At 34.9% G+C, this 18,519-nt stretch overlaps 1 pseudogene; it reads right to left on the bottom strand.

Moving 5' to 3' along the window:
* Positions 1-7,677: 7,677 nt before the first annotated feature.
* On the bottom strand, positions 7,678-17,541 carry LOC124994060 (adenylosuccinate synthetase isozyme 2-like; annotated as a pseudogene).
* Between the last annotated feature and the right edge of the window lie 978 nt (positions 17,542-18,519).

Raw genomic sequence — 18,519 nt, 5'->3', positions numbered from 1 at the left:
AGAAAGATAGCTATAATAACTTTATCTTGATTATCAACTTTTACTTTTGCCTCATACAAAATAATAGATTTTACAAAGGGAAGGTATATTTATTGTATTTTACATTAATGTTTTAATAAGGCAAATACTTTGGTGGATAAATAGACAAATATATCCATCAATATCTCATTATTTTAACTTTAAACCAGGTTCTAAAAGGTTGTCAAGTATCAATATCTTAAAGAAAGGCTAATATTCTTGCCTTCATGGGCATTATTATGGGGGTCTTAAGCCCCCTTGCTCTCCTCGACCAGCGACAAGGGAAGGGAGCACTCCCAACAAGGTCAGACCTGGAAAGGTAGGGCCAACTGACCCCTGCACCCAGCTCTCCAGGCAGAGGACAATCAGACCTTCAAGGAGACCAGTCACAGCAGGAACTTGTTTATTGAGGAAGTCACACAGCTTTTATGTAGGTGGAGGCTAGGGGAGAACAAATCAACTTAAAGGTCAGCAATGGGGAGGCTGTTCATGCAGTGGAGAGTCCCATGGGACTACATGGCAGGCAGGAGCTGATTATGTTCGCAGAACTGTTGTTAACCAATCCCTGATGGCGTCTGATTTATCGTCATTAACTTTTGAAACCGCCTTTGAGGCCTTGATCTTGCTCACTTGCCAGGGAGTAAGGATCAGTCTGAGTTAAAGTGTCATTAGTCCCAACACATTATATAAAATATCATTATTGGAAGATATTTAGAAAATTTTTATAAAGTGCAGAGATAAAGTATAAGGTGATTTTATACTGTGTTCCCAATTATTATCAAATTTCACCTTTCTCTCCAAATCACAATTTTAAGAGATTCATAATTGTAACTACTTATTCATAAGAACACTAGCCACCATGTAATAGTGCAATGAATGTAAATAAATCTCTGACTATATGTTAAAAGTAACAGACATTAACCTTGAGGCACCTAACAGAAATAAACCTATGAAAATATAACATCTTTTAGTTGATAATTTCATGTTTAAGTAGAACTTACTAATATTTTCTTCAAAATAGTTAAACAGTAAATTCTTTATTGCTTGCTTATTTGCATATTTTGGTTATTTAGGAGACTAGGAGAAACAAAGATAAAATATTGGGCCTGGTAGAATTATGATATGATCATTAGTTTATAACAAATGCAATTTTTGTCTTTGTGCTCCTGAAATACCCTCCTGTTCTCAAACAATTTAGTGATAGATTCACAATAACTTAAATATATATATATGAAAGGAAACTTAGTTATTCATAGAAAACTGCTCAGTCTTAAGATTATGAAGCACGTCTATCTGTTCAACCTTTAAATGGCTACTCTGTTTTAGCTATGGCAGATAAGATCATTAAGAGTTGCTGGGCACAAGCACATCATCTGCTTGAGTTAGAAACAGTAACACATCCTGGGTATCACAGTGCACTAGTGCAATTTATTTAAACTTTCCCCTGAAGCAGCCCACTGGCAGCTACCACATGCAGGTTTTAGTTTGGATGCACTAATTGTCTGATCCTTCATATTGAAATTCATGGTCTTATTTGAAGAAATGATGAGAAATCATTATTTAAAGGATGTCAAAGTGATGGTAATCTTTAGAGTCTATGCTTTGATAAGCATATCCTTCTCAGGATTATTAATATCAATTTACTTCCTTGGGTTTCTTTTTCTTTGCTGGTAGACATGTTAATTTTATTCAAGAAGGAAACTATAAGTTTTGTCCAAGTTTTTTTCCCAAGATAAAATTCAGTACTCTTGATACCCGTTTTTAGCTTAACTGTGATATTTTTTGAATGATGTGAGCAGAACGTTATATTTTTTTTAATGATGGGAGCAGAATGCTAAAGTGGACCTTTTTATATTTGTGGTTTTCAATTCTAAGTCTGTATCAGGTGTCTTATTAAAGAATTTTTGGTGTGCTGCTGGTATTCTACACAAGCAATGGCTTAAGACACAAAATAATTTCTAAAAGATCATATTAAAAGTAGGAACAATAAATTAAAAGGAATCTATAGATAAATAGAAGAAAGACCAGTAGAAGAAGAGGAAGGGAAGGGCAGAGGGATGAGAAACAGGAAGTATTGGATTTGAAGTGGGGTAAATTATATTTCATGCATTTATGCTCATGTCAAAATGTATAATATGCATAATTACAATGCACTAATAAGAACATTTGAAGGGGTTGAGGTTGTGGCTCAGTGGCATGCAATAATATGCATAACTACAATGCACTAATAAGAACATCTGAAGGGGCCAAGGTTGTGACTCAGTGGTAGAGTTCTTGACTAGCACATGTGAGGCACTGGGTTTGGTCCTCAACACCACATAAAAAAATTAATCAGTTCTTAAAAATCATTTGAAAGAGTAGGAATGATAAAACCTAAGAAGAGTAGCATGGTCAAAGTTATAAAACTCACAAGAAATTATGTGACCCACTGCATAAGAAATAAATGATTTCATTATAATTTAATTTAATTTATAATTATTGTGCAATTATATAGTCTTGGAAGGTCAAATGCAAAAGCAAAAGCTTAAATATTGCTCTGCTGACCCAGTTTCTGCATAATATTAAATTATTTTCCACATTTAGGGAAATCTCACTAATGAAATCACACAGAAGAGAACAAGCCAACATGCATAACAGTTCATATTTAAATGTATTTCTCTAAACTGGATAAGGTAATTGGTACTTTTGTTGGCCTAAACTGTATCATCTTTAAACTAAAGAATAAAATGTATACAGAAAGTATTCTTTAATGAACACATTTTATTAACACATTCCTTCAATGGTTGAAAAAAATAAAATTTAAGTCTCTGCTTTTTTAGTCCTGGTTTTTCAGTATTTAAGAAAAAAAAACCTATGCGATTTATAAGAAATAAAGAAACTGATGGGGATATAGGGAGCAAAAAATAAAAGGGTAGTAAATATATATAACATAACATAGGCATGTTAATTAAAACCATGGCAAGGTATACTACACATAAGTTTAAACAACATTACTTTTCTGAATAAAATAATTTTCTTTGGTAATTGATGTGTTCCAAAGTCTATTTAGGACAAGAGTAACTGAAGTTTAAATGACTAAAAAAGAAATATGCTATTTTTCTGGAACACTCTTTCCAGAATTGTAGGACATTAGATGTATATATCCCTTCACATTGCATGAAAACCTTTAATGTGATTGTATAAAACAATTATTGTTGGTGAAAATATAAATTAGTATAGCCACACCTGGGCATGATGGTGCATACCTGTCATGAGGCTGACGCAGTTGGGTCACAGGTTGTGACTGTAACTTGGTGGTGAAGTGCCCCTGTGTTCAATCACCAGAAATGAACAAACAAATCCCTACAATCACTATGGAGAACAGCATGGGGGTGGATCTTCAAGAATCTAAAAATAGACCCACCGTATGACCCAGCTATCCCATTTCTGGGTATATATGGAAAGGAAATATCAAAGCATATCAAAGAGGCACAAGCACACCATGGCTATTACTGCTCTATTCACCATAATTAAGATATTAAGACACCTAGACGCCCATCAGTGGATAAAGGAAACGTGCACATTCACAAGGGATCATAATTCAGCAAAGATAAATTATAACCCGGCCGTTCCCCCGCGGGCTGTGGGTGAGCCCAGTGGAGCTGGCGGCTGCACTTCCTGAGGGCAAGCGCTGGAGCTTCCTCACTGCGCGCACAGTGGAAGGGCTGCACTGCAGGGCCGCGCCCTCCAGAGGAAGGAGCGGCGGGCTTGCTGAAGCCCCAGCAAAGAGCACTGGAGGTGCCTGGATGCCCACGCCAGGACTCTGGCCTCTGCCTGCGCCTCCGCAGCTCCTTGGAGTCCCCTTGCCGCCAGCAGTGGAGAAAATATTTTGATGAAAGAAGAAACTACTTAAAATTCAAGGAATTATTTGAAGCAGGACAGTTCCAGCCTTCTGACTCAAATACAAATTCTTAGACACTCCTGAACTTTTCACAAAGCATGAAATTATTCTTCCTGGACGTTAAAAGAACAGAACATATAACATCAACCAATGAATGTCAAAATTAGAAAATGCTCTGTCGATTCTGTGACAGTAGCATTTGAAGTGGCTTACATTAGTACTTGTTCCCTGTGCACAGTACTTCACAACGAAATCGGACAAGTAACAGATCCACTTTTCAACTATGAAGACTTGAAGTACAGTGGTTTAAATATGCCTAGTTCTAATTTAGTAAGAAATCTAATTACGAAACAATTAAAAGCACTTACAAAAACAAACAAAAAGTAAGTACCTATCATTTGCAGCAACATGGATGGAAATTGAGGAAATGTCGTTAAGTGAAATAAGCCAAACAGTAAAAAAATAAATGCTGCATGTTCCCTGTCATGTGAATGTTTGAAAAAAAGACCTGATGGACCCGGTGGAGTGGCACATGTCTGCAGTCCCAGGACTTGGACTGAAGTCTAGGAGTTTGAGGCCAGCTTGTACAACATAGTGAGACACTCTCTCAAAAAATTTTGAAATAGTATTAGTGGGAAAATAGCAGCAATTTATAGAGACTAGGAATTGGAGAGGGGAACTTGAATAACAGTACAGGTAGATAGAAGTGACAAGTTCCAGTGACGACAGAACAGTGGGAAAACAATACTTCCAATAACTTATCATATATTTATAAGTAACTAGGAAAAAGCCACTCCAAAATATAGTAATTAGAAGAAAATGGAAATCTTAATTACCCTTATTTGATTAGTACATATCATATAAATGAATTGAAATATTGCATTTCTCTAATTGCTTAAAATGTTCAGTTTATTCTTGTCCCTTATTATTGCTTCCCATCACTTCCCAGCCTTAACACTTAAGATCATAGGCAACCTTCAGCCTTCAGAAGACTTGCATAGCAAACTCCTGTTTTTTAAATTTTTGCCTTTTATAATTCACACTAAGTTCTTTTTTTTTCTTCCCCAAGAGGTACCTGAAAGTATAAAATATATGTATAATTAATATATAAATGTATATAATTTATATAAAGTATAGGTATTTATATATACATAAATAATTTTTATACAATACATAATATATAAGGATATATAGATTTTAATTACATATTTATTTGCTCTTGTATTAAATTTGTGATCAAATGAAATGTATAATATTCAGAAAAGAATTAGGTTAAGTGATTATAACATGAGGGATACAAAAACAAAGTTTGTATTTTGAACAGAGAAATCTTTTGAAATTCATTGGTTGATGGTGTATGTTCTGTTTTTAAGCAAATAAATAATAATCAAATAAAATCAAATTTAAAAATTTTAATGTGCATAGGAATAAGAAGATAATCTAATTGTGTGCTCCTCTGGTATTTATATGTGACAGGAAAATAGGTGAACTTCAATCACAGAAAAATGTAGTGGCAATGAAATAGAGACATGCACAGGTAGAATCTGTTGGTTCACAAAGGAAGACAGTTCTCCTGGGAGATAAAAAAATGTCTTTAAAGAGGAGACAATTGAATACAGAGCAATATTTATGATAGCTACCTGCAATGAGTACATATAATAAAATCATCAAAAAGACCCAAAAGATGCCAGAGAAGAATGTTAAAGGAGAGTTAATAAAGATACACTGCTTCATAGGTGAAAAAAGGACTGGCAAGTGTCAGGTTGAAAGAGACTTCCAGCTGCAGTTTTCCCAATTTCTTCTTAGGACACATGTTCAGTATGTTTTAAAAGGTCTTGGTTTCGGAACAGTAGAAGAGATTGTCTGTAGCAGGGTGTTTTATGCCCCACTCATCATTGTAAGCAAGTCAGGCTATTTATCCAATGACACCTGGTATAAGTCATCAATAAACAAGCTGACACTGTCACCTTTAGACTTACTAATTTTAAATAGTACATTATAAATCATTAATCATTACAGTCATTCTTACTTGGCCAAAAGTAAGTACCAGACTTTTCGGTATCCCTGGAAATAGATTTATACCATTTTAGCTGAAAAATGAATCTTCCCACTGCTGAAAAAAATTTGATTTTCAAATATTTCTCAAAATATGCATAATGAGGCAATACAGTTATTCAAATTCTCATTTTCCTAGACCATATTAAATATGTATTTCTATGGAAATTTATTTTGTACACTACCTTTTAAATCACTCGTACTAAAACTGATTCAGGCTTTTACTAGTGAAACAAAAGTAGAGGACAACTTTGTTCTTATGAACAATTAACACTTCAAAAATAATTTGGCTATGAATGACAAGATAGTTGGGTATTGGGAAAGTGTTCAACCACTCAGGAAAGTAGTTGAGATTTGACAGATAATATTTCCCATCCTGTTTGTCCAAGTAATTTCAATGTTGGGACTTGCCATTGATAAATTTTCAAAGTTCATCTCTAGATATTTTTGTGACCTAAGAAAATTGGAAATAAGACAAATGTCCATCAAGCACACAAAGAATATGATGGTATAACTTCATTACTATGAAAGAATTAATGTTGTATGTAGTAAGTTATTGAACAACAAAATAAAATGGATATTCAAATAAGTAATAATAGTGTATAGATTGTGACGAAATATTTCTAATTTATAACTTAGTTTGCAAGTATTTAAAAAGTATGAAGACAATTTTTTTACTAGTATTATTTGGTTCTTTTTAATCAGCTACTGATGGTATAATAAAATAAAGTGGCACTTAATTTGAACATGTAATAGTTCATTGAGGATAATCTACAATATAGTATGTTAAACCTAATTTTCAAAATAACCCTTTTTTTCAAGAAAGGAGATATGAAGGCATGATCAAAATTATGGCCCACAATTTGGGTTCATTTATACACTTGTAGATGATTTTGTAAATATATTTATAGGCACAATGTTGAAAAATCAATTCACTAGACATTGAAATAATAGTATGTGGAAAAAAAAAAAGAAAGATACATTTCAGTTAATGTCTCAGACTCTAGAAAAATATTCACCAAATATCACAACATATCTTTTCATGACTACTTTTTCTTAACATTAAGCTTGTTTTGGGGAAATATTTTTTCCCTTTAACATTTAATTAGATGTTCAATGTATTAAATAATTTATAGAGAGAAATAAATTGTATTCTGTACAAATTAAAGGACCCATGAATAAGCTCTCTCCCCCAACCAAAAGCTCAACTTTGCAATGATTTCAGCAGAAAATAAACAGTTCACAACTTAAACTGAATTTATAGCATTGTGAAAGTTTACAGAACGGTCTCTCTGCATTCTTTTATCTAAGAGCAAAGATTCCAATGACAGAACTAAATGATCAGAATGTAAAAATATTTGTGCCAAGTTGAATTAATTGTTCTTGCCATGGTAAAACACAATGACAATAATGAAGAAAAACTTCATTGAAAGTAACTATTTTAGATTTCAGACAATATGGATTTACTATTACTAAAAATTGAAAGAAATTGTGGCACCATGAACAAGCAGGAGCCACAAATGAATTGGCCATTATTTCAGCTGAGGAGAGTTGACACTGGAATATGCCAAAGTCTGTCTCCACAATAGCCTTCTATCCTAAAAGACTGGAAACAACTGTAGGGCTGCAAACTCACACCAATGTGTGTTCTTGAAGTTGCAGATCATAAAGAAATACTTAAGAAATTCGGTCCCCTCTCTCTCAAGTAGTGTTTTGGGAAATCCTTAATACAGCTGAGTCATGGATTCTCTGGATTTACCTACACCAATCCATTTAACTGGAATTTAAAGCTCATCTTCATTAATTCAAACATAATTTTGTGCATTAACAGGTAGTTCTTTAAATGTTCTTGCATTTGATACGTCTGTAGCCCATGGAGGGAAAGTTTTGTATTAAACTTCAACTTTATTTAAGACTTCTTGATTTGCTGGGAAATGAGGTATGATTTCACCATCTAACTTGTAAGCAACTCCAACTCTGATTTCCATAAACGTGTCCAAAATACCCAACTTGGTAAGAACCAGTGCACTAAATCCATTGATCATTAGGAGCACATTTGAGTAAAAGAAGTTCCAACCAGACCCATCCTCTTTTCCTTCCTATAGTCACACCAAAACTCATTGTTTTGCTCTGTTGGAAAGGCACCTATACCGACTCCAGTGGTGTAAGCTTTCACAGCTCTGAACACTTCACCAACATTTGGAGGTGGTATACACAAACCGGTACAAACACCTCCAACAGTACAGTTTGAAGAAGTTACAGAAGGGTAAGTCTCCAAATCAATATCTAACACTTCTGCATGTGCACCTTCTATGAAGATTTTCTTTGGTGGCCCACGGAGGCCCTCATACAGGAAATAAATTCCATCTCTCATCATTGGTTTACTCCTTTCCATATAACCCTTGAGGTTCTGCAGTTCACCTTCAATGTCTATTTCCAAAGTAGGATATATGGATTTGTAGCTAGAACTTTGAACCTCTCAGAGAAGCCATCAAAGTCAGAAACAAGATCCCCTGGGCGGAACTTTGGAAGAATAAACTGGGCCAAGGCCCTTTTGTGTGGGACCGGGAATTTTTCCCTACCTGTTCTTGTCTCTGTTGTTCCTGGATACCATCAGCTGCTTGATGAAAATCAAATACAACATGAGCTCTGTCAGGTATGAGAAGCCTCTTTTCTCAGCCTTCCAGACCTTCTACTTTTTCAACATTTTTCTCTGCTTCTTCAAACAATCCAGGTAAATGAATTCCCAAGGAATGCAGTAACATTTGGATCAATTATTCCACTGGGTAAAAGTGATATTTTTCTAAATTGTGGATTTTTTTTTTAGGAATAAGTTCAGAATTTTTATGGCATTCTTTTGATTTACTTTGTCCAAGAAGAGATGCTTAAATACATTAGTTTATTTGTGTTCTGTTTTCCCCTTTTCCTAATTAGGAATATGTCAATAACATGTTTAAGATTATTCTGGTACATGGAGGTGAGTTCAAAATGTTTTGAAAACTACATCTACTTATCATGCTTAGAAATTAACTATATGTCTATTGAATTCCTCTTTCAATAACTAATTCAAATATTACCTGTTTTAAGAAGGTTTCTGTGGTCTTCTCAGCTGGATATTATCTTATCTCTTATGTGCATGTTCTCTCAGAAACTACAACTTTAGACTTTATATCCTGCATCTATTATATCTTAGTATATTTACCACATTTTGATTAATATTATGGTCTTTATTTGAAGCTGCTTTCAGGAAATAATTTATATTTTTCTTATTTTATTTTTCAGTATCAATTGTTATTCTGAGTTCTTGAATATGGTATGTAATAATATTGTTATTTGCTTCTCTGGAATATCTGGGTTTTTTATTGTTTGTTTACTATTTATTCTGTTGTTTACTCTTTGAGTCTGAGTGCGTGTAATATTTATACTTGAAATTCAGGACCACCAAATCTGGGACAAGGGTGGAATTTACTGTTTGTTAATTTTATATGCTCCAAAACTATTTCCTCTAAAGTACCCTTTAGAGATGCATTTAATTCACAATTAATATATCCTATTGGGATTCAAGGATAGAAATCTCTCTTGAATACAAATGAAATGGTTTATTTTAAACACATTCTCTATGATTTTACAGAGAATTCACCATCTCTGCTAATATTTTCAGACTAAAAACCAGAATCACTTAAGGTAATTCTCATACAGCAGCTGCTTAAGCCTTTTATTTGTAGTTCTTTTGAAATATAATGAACATAATTATATATTTGCTAAATCTTCAGGACCAAAATATATGCATTCTTTAGGTATAAGTTAGACATAAATAATTAGATTGTTTCTGTTTTACTGTATTTTAGGGGGCTGAAACCCTGTTAAACTTTTGGGTAGAGCAGCCCCTTACAATATGACATTATTTGAATTAAGTAAAATTTAAAAATGAATCCCTTAGCTTAGTAGCTGCATTTCAAAAAACATGCATGATTATTAAATACTCCCTTGATAGTACAGATATAGAATATTCACATCATCACAAAAAACTCTATGGGGAAATAGTAGCTTACATCTTATCTTTTATTTTATAACAACTTTCACAGAGACAATTTAGCTCATCCAAACATCTGAATTAAAAATAAATAACCGTTTTTTACTGAAAAAATATCATGTTTCCCTTGTCATTTGTAGTTTCAGACTTTCTTTGACTCTTGTTCCCTGTTTTTCTGTCAGAATGTAAGCATTTTCCTAATGCCTAACAGCCCCAATGTTTCTCTTCATCACTACTTTTCAGTAATTTGATTCTGATGTATCTGGTTTGGTTTTCTGTGTATTTATTCTGCTTGGGATTCAATGAGAGCCTAGGACCTGTGAGATTATCATTTTTATCATATTTAGAAGGGCTTTTACCATTATGTTTTCAAATATTTTTTTGTTGGCTCCTCTGGAACTCCAGAAATATGTTGAATAGCTAGTTACTATTCAACTAGTCCTGAGGCTCTTCTGTTTTTCAATGTTTTCTCTTTATATTACATTTTGGTTATTCTCTATTTATAGAAATTCAAATTTCTTCATCTGTTCTGCAAAGATTTATCAAAGTATTATCTAACCAGTGATTTTTTTTAAAAAAACTTCATATATATTATAATTTTCCTCTTTAAAAGTTCCATTTGATTCATGTGTGTATCTTTCATTTCTCTCTTGGTCATGGTCATATTTTTCAAATGACTAAGATCACTAGGAGGTTTTGATAGGATGCTAGAGAGGATACATTTTCATGTTGCTTTTTTAATAAAAAGTATTATGATTTTGTCTGATAGGCATTTTCATTTCTTAATTGGATCATCTGGTTTTTATGTTTTGCTAGGATTGGTCTAGGGATCATTTATCCCCATTAATTAAGGTCCACTTCTTCTGATTTCTAAATTTGATGCTGCCAGGAATCAATTTTCATTGTTTACTTTTGCTGATAGGTCCAGTGTGGATCTTGGAATTAAGCAGTTCACAGCCCTCCAGTAGCTTTTTAACCATACAGGTGGAGTTCAGCCCATGTCATAGAGATCAGCATTGATTCAAGGGACACCCTGAAGCAGATTTCTGGAGTTTCCTTTCTGTATAGCTCTCTTCTCATGAAAATTGCCTCATAGGGCTAGGGATATAGCTCAGTTGCTAGAGTGCTTACCTAACATGCCCAAGGCCCAGGGTTTAATCCTCAGTAACACACACACACACACACACACACACACACACACACACAAACTGCCTCACAAAGTCCTGCCTTCACAGACACTCAACTCTGGTTTCCAGCTCCTCAACTCAGGTCACTCTTTCTATCTGCAAAGCTTCCCCCAGATCCTCTTTATTTTCCATGATCTGAAATATGCTTTCCAGGCAGAAAGCTGGGGCTACCCTAGAACTTAATTTATTTTCTCTCACATGTCTTGACTTTGCACTGCTTGTAGTTTAATGTCTGAAGAACAGTTGAGTTGCTTCATCTGTGTTTGCCTGGTTTTCTAGTTGTTTGAGCCAGGTAGGCTAATTTAGTCCTTGATATTTTGTCATGACTAAAAATGGAAGTCCTTCCTCAACTAACTGAAAATTCATGTAATAGAAATGCACAAGCTAACTGATAGACTAGTAATCAAGTATTAGTATATTAGTAACCAACTGAGGCTTGATTCAAGAGAATGTTGAAGTGCTATCACACAACTCTGCAAAAAATTCTCTTCATTTTCATGAATGCTGACAGAAACTGGCAAGTGAGACTTTGTGAGATTAGATGTGTATAAATTTTAGGGTACTTGGGAGTCATTAAGTATAATTACACAATCGACAATTGGGAGTTTGCCATGAGGGTCATCCACAGCTAGTAAAAGATGACATCAAAGATCACATGTCAACACTACAGTGAGAACATAGAGTACAAATATACCTTCCTATTAAACGTGACTGAGGACCACTGTCCGATGCAGACCACTGGAATCTCTAAACCATGGGTCTAATGTGACATTTTTTGTGTTTGTGTTTTACCCAATATAGTGCTGTCCAAGAAATAAAAATAACAACCATAAAAAATATTTTCTCTAGAAAATGACTATGATATTTCTGAAAATATTTATCACATGTCAGCAAAAACAAAGTAATATGATATCCATAGATTGTATTACTGATGCTGACCTCTACTGCTAAGAAATGGAACCTAGTACTAGACTACATGAAAAAGCTAACATGTTTATATACACAAACATTTTTTTTTGTTTGTTTCAGTTGATTCTTTGATCATTTGTCTTAAGGTACACAATAGCTCAAACAAGATTTAAAAAAAAAATTATGCCTTTTCCTTTCTTTAATCCTCTTTTTTATAAAAGTCATTTAAATATAACTAAGCTGAAACAATAAAAGGCTGCAGTATATTTTCTTTCTAATGATGTCTTACTCTTAATTTCTATGTAAATGACTCAATTTTTTTTATTAAATTGACCTTCATTTTAAAGACAAAAGTATAATGTTTTGTGTTCAGTTTGAAGTAAAGCTTTAATAACCACAGAAGTAATACAGTTTTATTCAAAACATTTTTATGTTAATCGCTTTTGATTTTGGAGTACCTAATTTAAATACATAGTAGGTAAATTTTCATGCATATCCAATTTACCTGCATTTAGGACTTCTACCACCTTAATGCTTAATTTAGAAATGTCATTTAAAATGGTTCTTAAAAATCAAATGCACTTATCTTGGTAGCTGCGATATTTTAAGAATCTTCAAACAAACGTATATTTGTTGCTAAGTATATCAATTAGCTACTGTTCAACAATGATCATCAAAGTCAGAAAGTGTGTTTGTCAACATTTCAGTTTCACCATAAGAATTTCTTTCAATCAATAGATACTATAGATGTCTGGCAGAATATATGTGCTCAATAAATATAGGAGTTAAGTGAGTTTTTAAGACCTTAAAACTAAATCTGTAAGTGCTACAGTACTTAGAAATAAAAGTTTAGATGAGTTTGAGTAAACACAAATAAGCATTCTCCCAATCTCAGAGAAAAAACTTTTAAAATACTAGCAGTCCTTAGGCAACATGGGGGCCTATAATCAAAGGAATAAAAAATGAGGTTGAAAATAAAATTTCAACTGTTACCAAATCTATTAATTCGCTAGTTATTATGAACACTAAGTATGCTTTTTTAAAAAATTGACATATACTATTGGTTTAAATAAATAACATGTACAGAATTATTTCTAATTAAATCTCTTATTCTCAACATTATGCTTCTTCATGTTAGATTTTCTAATTGAACATCTGATTTTAATACCTTTTATTCTCTTCTATGGCCTTTAATGGAATCAACTGTTGTTTTCTGATATTAGGGTTTTGACATTAAACATGATAACTTGTATATCTGTTATAGAAAATGGAGAAATAAAAATGCATGTTCTCAAAGAATAATTGGAGGTTACATTGCTATGTTCCATATTTCACCATTCTTTATCCTTATTGGATTTTCTTTTTTGTTCATATATAAATGCAGTTTATTCCACCAACTGTTTTGCAAAAAAAAATGAACTTACTTAAGAAAGAAAAACTTCTACCAAATATTTAGTCATTATTCAGAAATGAATTTTGGATAAATGAATCCATAATTTGTTCAAAATTGTATGTTGAGTATTTTTTATTGCATTCAATCATGCCATATATACCTTGTGTATTACTAAATTTTTTCTCAAGAAAATCAGTAATACATTGGGATTTGAGCTTTCCTGAGTATAATATTGAAAAGCTAAAAAAAGCCAGTGGATCTGATTGTTTATTTTATGATCATGTTATTTTATTTCTTTGTTTAAGGATTTAAAAAATCTGAGCCAACTATGAATGGCAACACACAGACCAGCAATGTCATCAACAAGAATGATCAAGTCCATCAATTCCTGGGTTTTTATTGTCAATTTAAATACAGCCATTGTCAAGATAGTTGATATTGAAATCATTTTTTCAAAGTTTGGGAAAATAGTTGGATGCTCAGTTCACAAATGTTATGCATTTGTACAGTACATTAGTGAGTCACACGTGGGAGCTGCAGTGGTTGCCGAAAACGCCAGGATCATCTCGGGTCGACCACTCAGTAAACCATGTTCACTTTCATATTGCATAGTAGGTCCTCTCTTTACACATCTGCATATGGTTTCATCTTTGAAAAGCCAACACCATCATAATATCTTTTCCTTTTTTAACCAATCATAGAGCTTGAGTATTTATAACCATGTTGTTTCATTGTTCTTATTGTTTTGCATGTAGGTATCACATTTTCTGTACAAATTAATCAACTTGAGATCAAGTCCTCTTTGAAATATGTGTTGCTTCTACCAATCTTAACAGAACCAGGCAAATAATAAATTTGCATCACATGTATCTTTATTTTCCTTGCAATGGTATGTATTTTCCAGGAAATAGTAGACTAAGTCAAACAACTGTACTTACAATATTTGTTCAGAGTGACTAATTATTTTCCTTATTTCCAATTTTTATTTTTCAGAAGGAAAAGTAAAATATAGAAAAAAGAAGAAAACTTTGTAGAACTGAAAAAGGGTTATAACTCATTCATTCTATATATTTAGAAATTTTATATATCACACCTGTTTAATCACATACAATTATCAGATATGTGCCTGATGTTCAAGAAATAATATTGTATTTTTCCAGAAAGAATAATAAAGTCTGAAGTAAAATTCTAGGTCAGGAGAAAATATTTTGTAATCAAAGTACAGGTAAAAAGTAAATATTAGATAATATTTAGTTATTTTCCCCCATGTGGAAAAATACAATCAATATATCAATGATTCCCTAACTTACATCTCTTTCTTCCAGATTCATATCTCAAACTGATTCTTACACATCTATTCTTGATATCTAACTGGCATCTCAAAACAAAGCTTTCCATTTTCCACACCCCACCCTGTTGTACCTCGAATTTCTTTTTCACAGTAAATTGAATCCCTATGAATTCTCTAGTCAAATAAAAACCTAGTTTTCAATCTGGATTCTTCCTTTCCCCCTACAATCCAAATATAAACCATTATCAAGTGTCCTTCCCAGTAGATCCCAAACCCAGTCTTCTCTAAGTCTGCGATGAAGGCCAACTCATGTAGGCCTCCATCTTATATAGGCGGACTACTGGGAGAATCCCTTAGCTTTTTTCTTTCCACTCTTGCCAGTGCCTTTTAAAAACGTGAATTAGATTATGCCTGATTCTATCTCTAAGGCCTATGGCACAGAATAAGAAGGGTATTTTGTAGTATACGTACAATGCCCTACCATCACATCCTCAGTTTCCTCTCTGCCTTCCTGTGCCATTCTGGTAAGGCTGTCCACCAGGGTGTGCCTCAAGCCTTCCAGATTGTTCCTACTTCAGTGGCTTTGGACTTGCTAGTTCTCTGCTGGCTGTTTGCTACCTGATTTACTGTATGCTGTGCTCCATATTTACCTCCAAAACGAGGCTGATCCTGACTAGCCTACTATCTACATAAAGTTGCCTTCTGACTCATCGCCTTCACTGTATAGCTGTGATTCACTCCTTATCCTTTGTAGCCCTTATTTGCATATGATCATATGCTTTAATGTTTATGTGACCTCTGTCTTGTTCACATACTTAAAGTCAAAGGACCATATAAAACAAACAAAAGTATTTTTGAGATATCAAGTTTGAAGAGTGTTAAAGAACATTGTGAGCAATATCCAATTTTATAAGATACTTAAGAAAAATGGTTCAGAAAGCATGAACTCATGTGTATTAAGTCGTAAAAGTAGTTTTTGAGATAAAATACAAAACATTTTACATAAGTGGCTGCTATTGTGAAACCAAAAGTAATCATTGCAATAATTTAGCATTTATTTACCTTACCTCTTGTTCAGTTTTTCATATCTTAAAGAAAGATAATGATTTCACTAGCTAGTTTTCCATTTTCTGTTTTCTGTAATGTCTCCATTTTGTTTATTTCCCTTGATAGTCTGATCTTTGGATTTTTAGTACCCTTTTAATTATTCACCATTCTGACTTTCTTTTTCTACTAAGGGAATGTCTAATTTCTAACCGTAGGTTTTAAACATTCACTCTTTCAACGGATTTTATATTATACAGACATTCAAAATAGTTAGCAAGTACAAAATGCTATATGTATGCTATATACGCCTACATACATATAAAGAAACCTATTCATAAGGCTATGAAAGGTCTTGAAAAGTGTACACATGGGTACAAGTGCCAAGAATTTGCAATGAGATGGTACTCAATACAATTCTCTTTGTTTCTTTATTCTGTGATTAATGTAAATATCTTGCCATTAGAAATCTGTAGTTTGTAGTAATAATGTTTTCTACTTACATGTCATTTTCCATCATCAACCATCTCAAAGAATTTTAAGGTACTTTTATTCATGTTTAACAATTTTTAATTCAAATATAAAAGTTCAATACAAGCCATATGTGGGGTTTGGGATTTGTTCTTTTAAAAACAAGAATAGGGGAAATGCAACAATATGATCTTTCCACTTTTTTCCAAAAACTTTCAAGGACAGGATAACTCATAGGGCCATAAAAGATCCATTAACCAAACCCATTTTCTCCCCTTGCCAAGTCTTAACACCCATTCCATAGTCTTAATATATATTCCTGCATGAAGATCTACAGTTCAGCTTTGCTTACAAAACCATTTAAAACTACTTAACACCAGATTGCTTCCTATAATGCCAAACAAATCGACAACTACTTCAATCTGCATTTCTTTTTTTTAAAAGGGGGCAGTTGCTGGTACAAAGCAATACTTAGCATCCACATACATTTCTCAGAAGTGGCATATGCCTGCCATTCAAAGGCCTTGACACTCTCATGCTTTCAAAGTGGAATACCTAGCCTCATGTGCATAGATGCATGACGGCGAAGTTGAAGATAAATATTATAATCATTTTTTTATTTATTTGAAGCACATTAAAAAAAAACAGGTATACTTTGGAAATTCGGTGGCACAAGGTGCACTGCTGTTAACTTCAGGGATATTATAAGGTAAAGGGGGAAAAATGGAGCGAGGAAAGGAAAAAGTAAAACGAAAAAATTTTTCTTCAGTTTGAAACACTGCATCACATAATTCTACCTGCCCAAACAGACCATTTAGAAATAAAGTGGTATATCCCTAAAATGGTAGCTTCCTTACTAAAATGCAAGAGTTTAAACCTGGTAACTAAACAAGAAAAGACAAAACCAAAGCGCAATGAAAGCCTAGATGGCACATCTAAAATCAGAGCTGCGGCTTGGAGTGCTCCCAAAAGCCGCTTGCAGCCTTTGCGGGGTGTGGTCCGGCCTCCAAGGCTGCGCAGCTCAGGAGGCGGTGTCCTGGGCGGGGCTGAGGGGGCGTCGGGGGGGCGGGGTCTGGAGGGTCTTTGGGCCGCAGCGCGGTGGGCGGGGCCGAGCCGGAGGCCGGCTGCGCGCTGCCTACTGCGCGAGCGAGGCCGGGCAGCATGAGGAACCTTGAGCTTGGACGAATCTTGTGGCGGCTGCTCCTGCTGCTGAGGCGGCGGTGGGATTGGCAGCTTAGGATCGCCTGGCCCGGGTCCCATGCCGGGCAGCGGAGAGCGGAAAGCGTGGAGGCTGCCCGGCCACCGCCTCCTCCGCGCCGGTGGAAACCGCACCGCGGCTCGGGAACCGACCCCCAGCCGCGTCCGTGTCCAGGGGCGGTCGAGGCCGGAGCGAGGAAGACGCTCGGGTCCTGGCGCCCACCTTGCTTCGCCCAGAATGGCGCACCACCCAGGTTAAGGTAGGTCTCACCGCGTTTTTATAAACGGTCCTCCCGGCGGTCTCCATGGAAGCCAGGTGGTCGATTTAATTAATCTCATTTTACAAATGAGTAAATCTAAAATACTGTGTTAAAGAGCGTGTTTCCATGAGGACAAGCCTGAGGAATTCCCGTTCCTCGTTTCAGAATCGTTCCCCTTGGTCGCACTCTCCCGAGTGCACCTGTAATATGTGGCAATTAATTAAGGCGTCTTCATCCTCGTCCTCCACTGTCGCCAGTTAATGCGCATTAAAAACACTACCCCGAGGGCTGTAAAGCGCACATTTCAAGTTTTCAGGGATCAGACAGTGCGGCTTAAAGTGCCACAAACAAGTGCTAATTAGCAAACTCGGAGGGTGGACTGGATTGTGGAACCGACCCTCTGTCAGTTAGGGAAATGCGTGGCCCCACGTAGGATAGGAGGCCTGGGAGGTTTTTTTGTTTTTTCGCTCAGTAACGTAATTTAGTGAAAACAGTGGACAGAGACGGATCTCTTCAGCATCACTGGAAGCGCCTGAACCTCATTTGGAAGGGTCTTTTTACGTCGCTCTGATTACTTGTTATTTAATCTCTGTTAACAGCTGAGCAAAATAATAAGTAAAATGCAAAACCCAAAGCTGTCCTTTAATTCTGGGATAAAATACCTGAAAATCACTTGTGAACTGATTTCATCACAACGCTGTCCTACTACAAACGTTGGTTCTTTAAACACCACGTGTAGAGTCGTGTTCGCTGCTCACCAACACACATGAAGCTCCACAAG

The sequence above is a fragment of the Sciurus carolinensis genome, chromosome 1 (assembly GCF_902686445.1).
Source record: "Sciurus carolinensis chromosome 1, mSciCar1.2, whole genome shotgun sequence".
NCBI classification, from domain to species: domain Eukaryota; kingdom Metazoa; phylum Chordata; class Mammalia; order Rodentia; family Sciuridae; genus Sciurus; species Sciurus carolinensis.
This window is presented reverse-complemented; position numbering and strand designations above follow the sequence as displayed.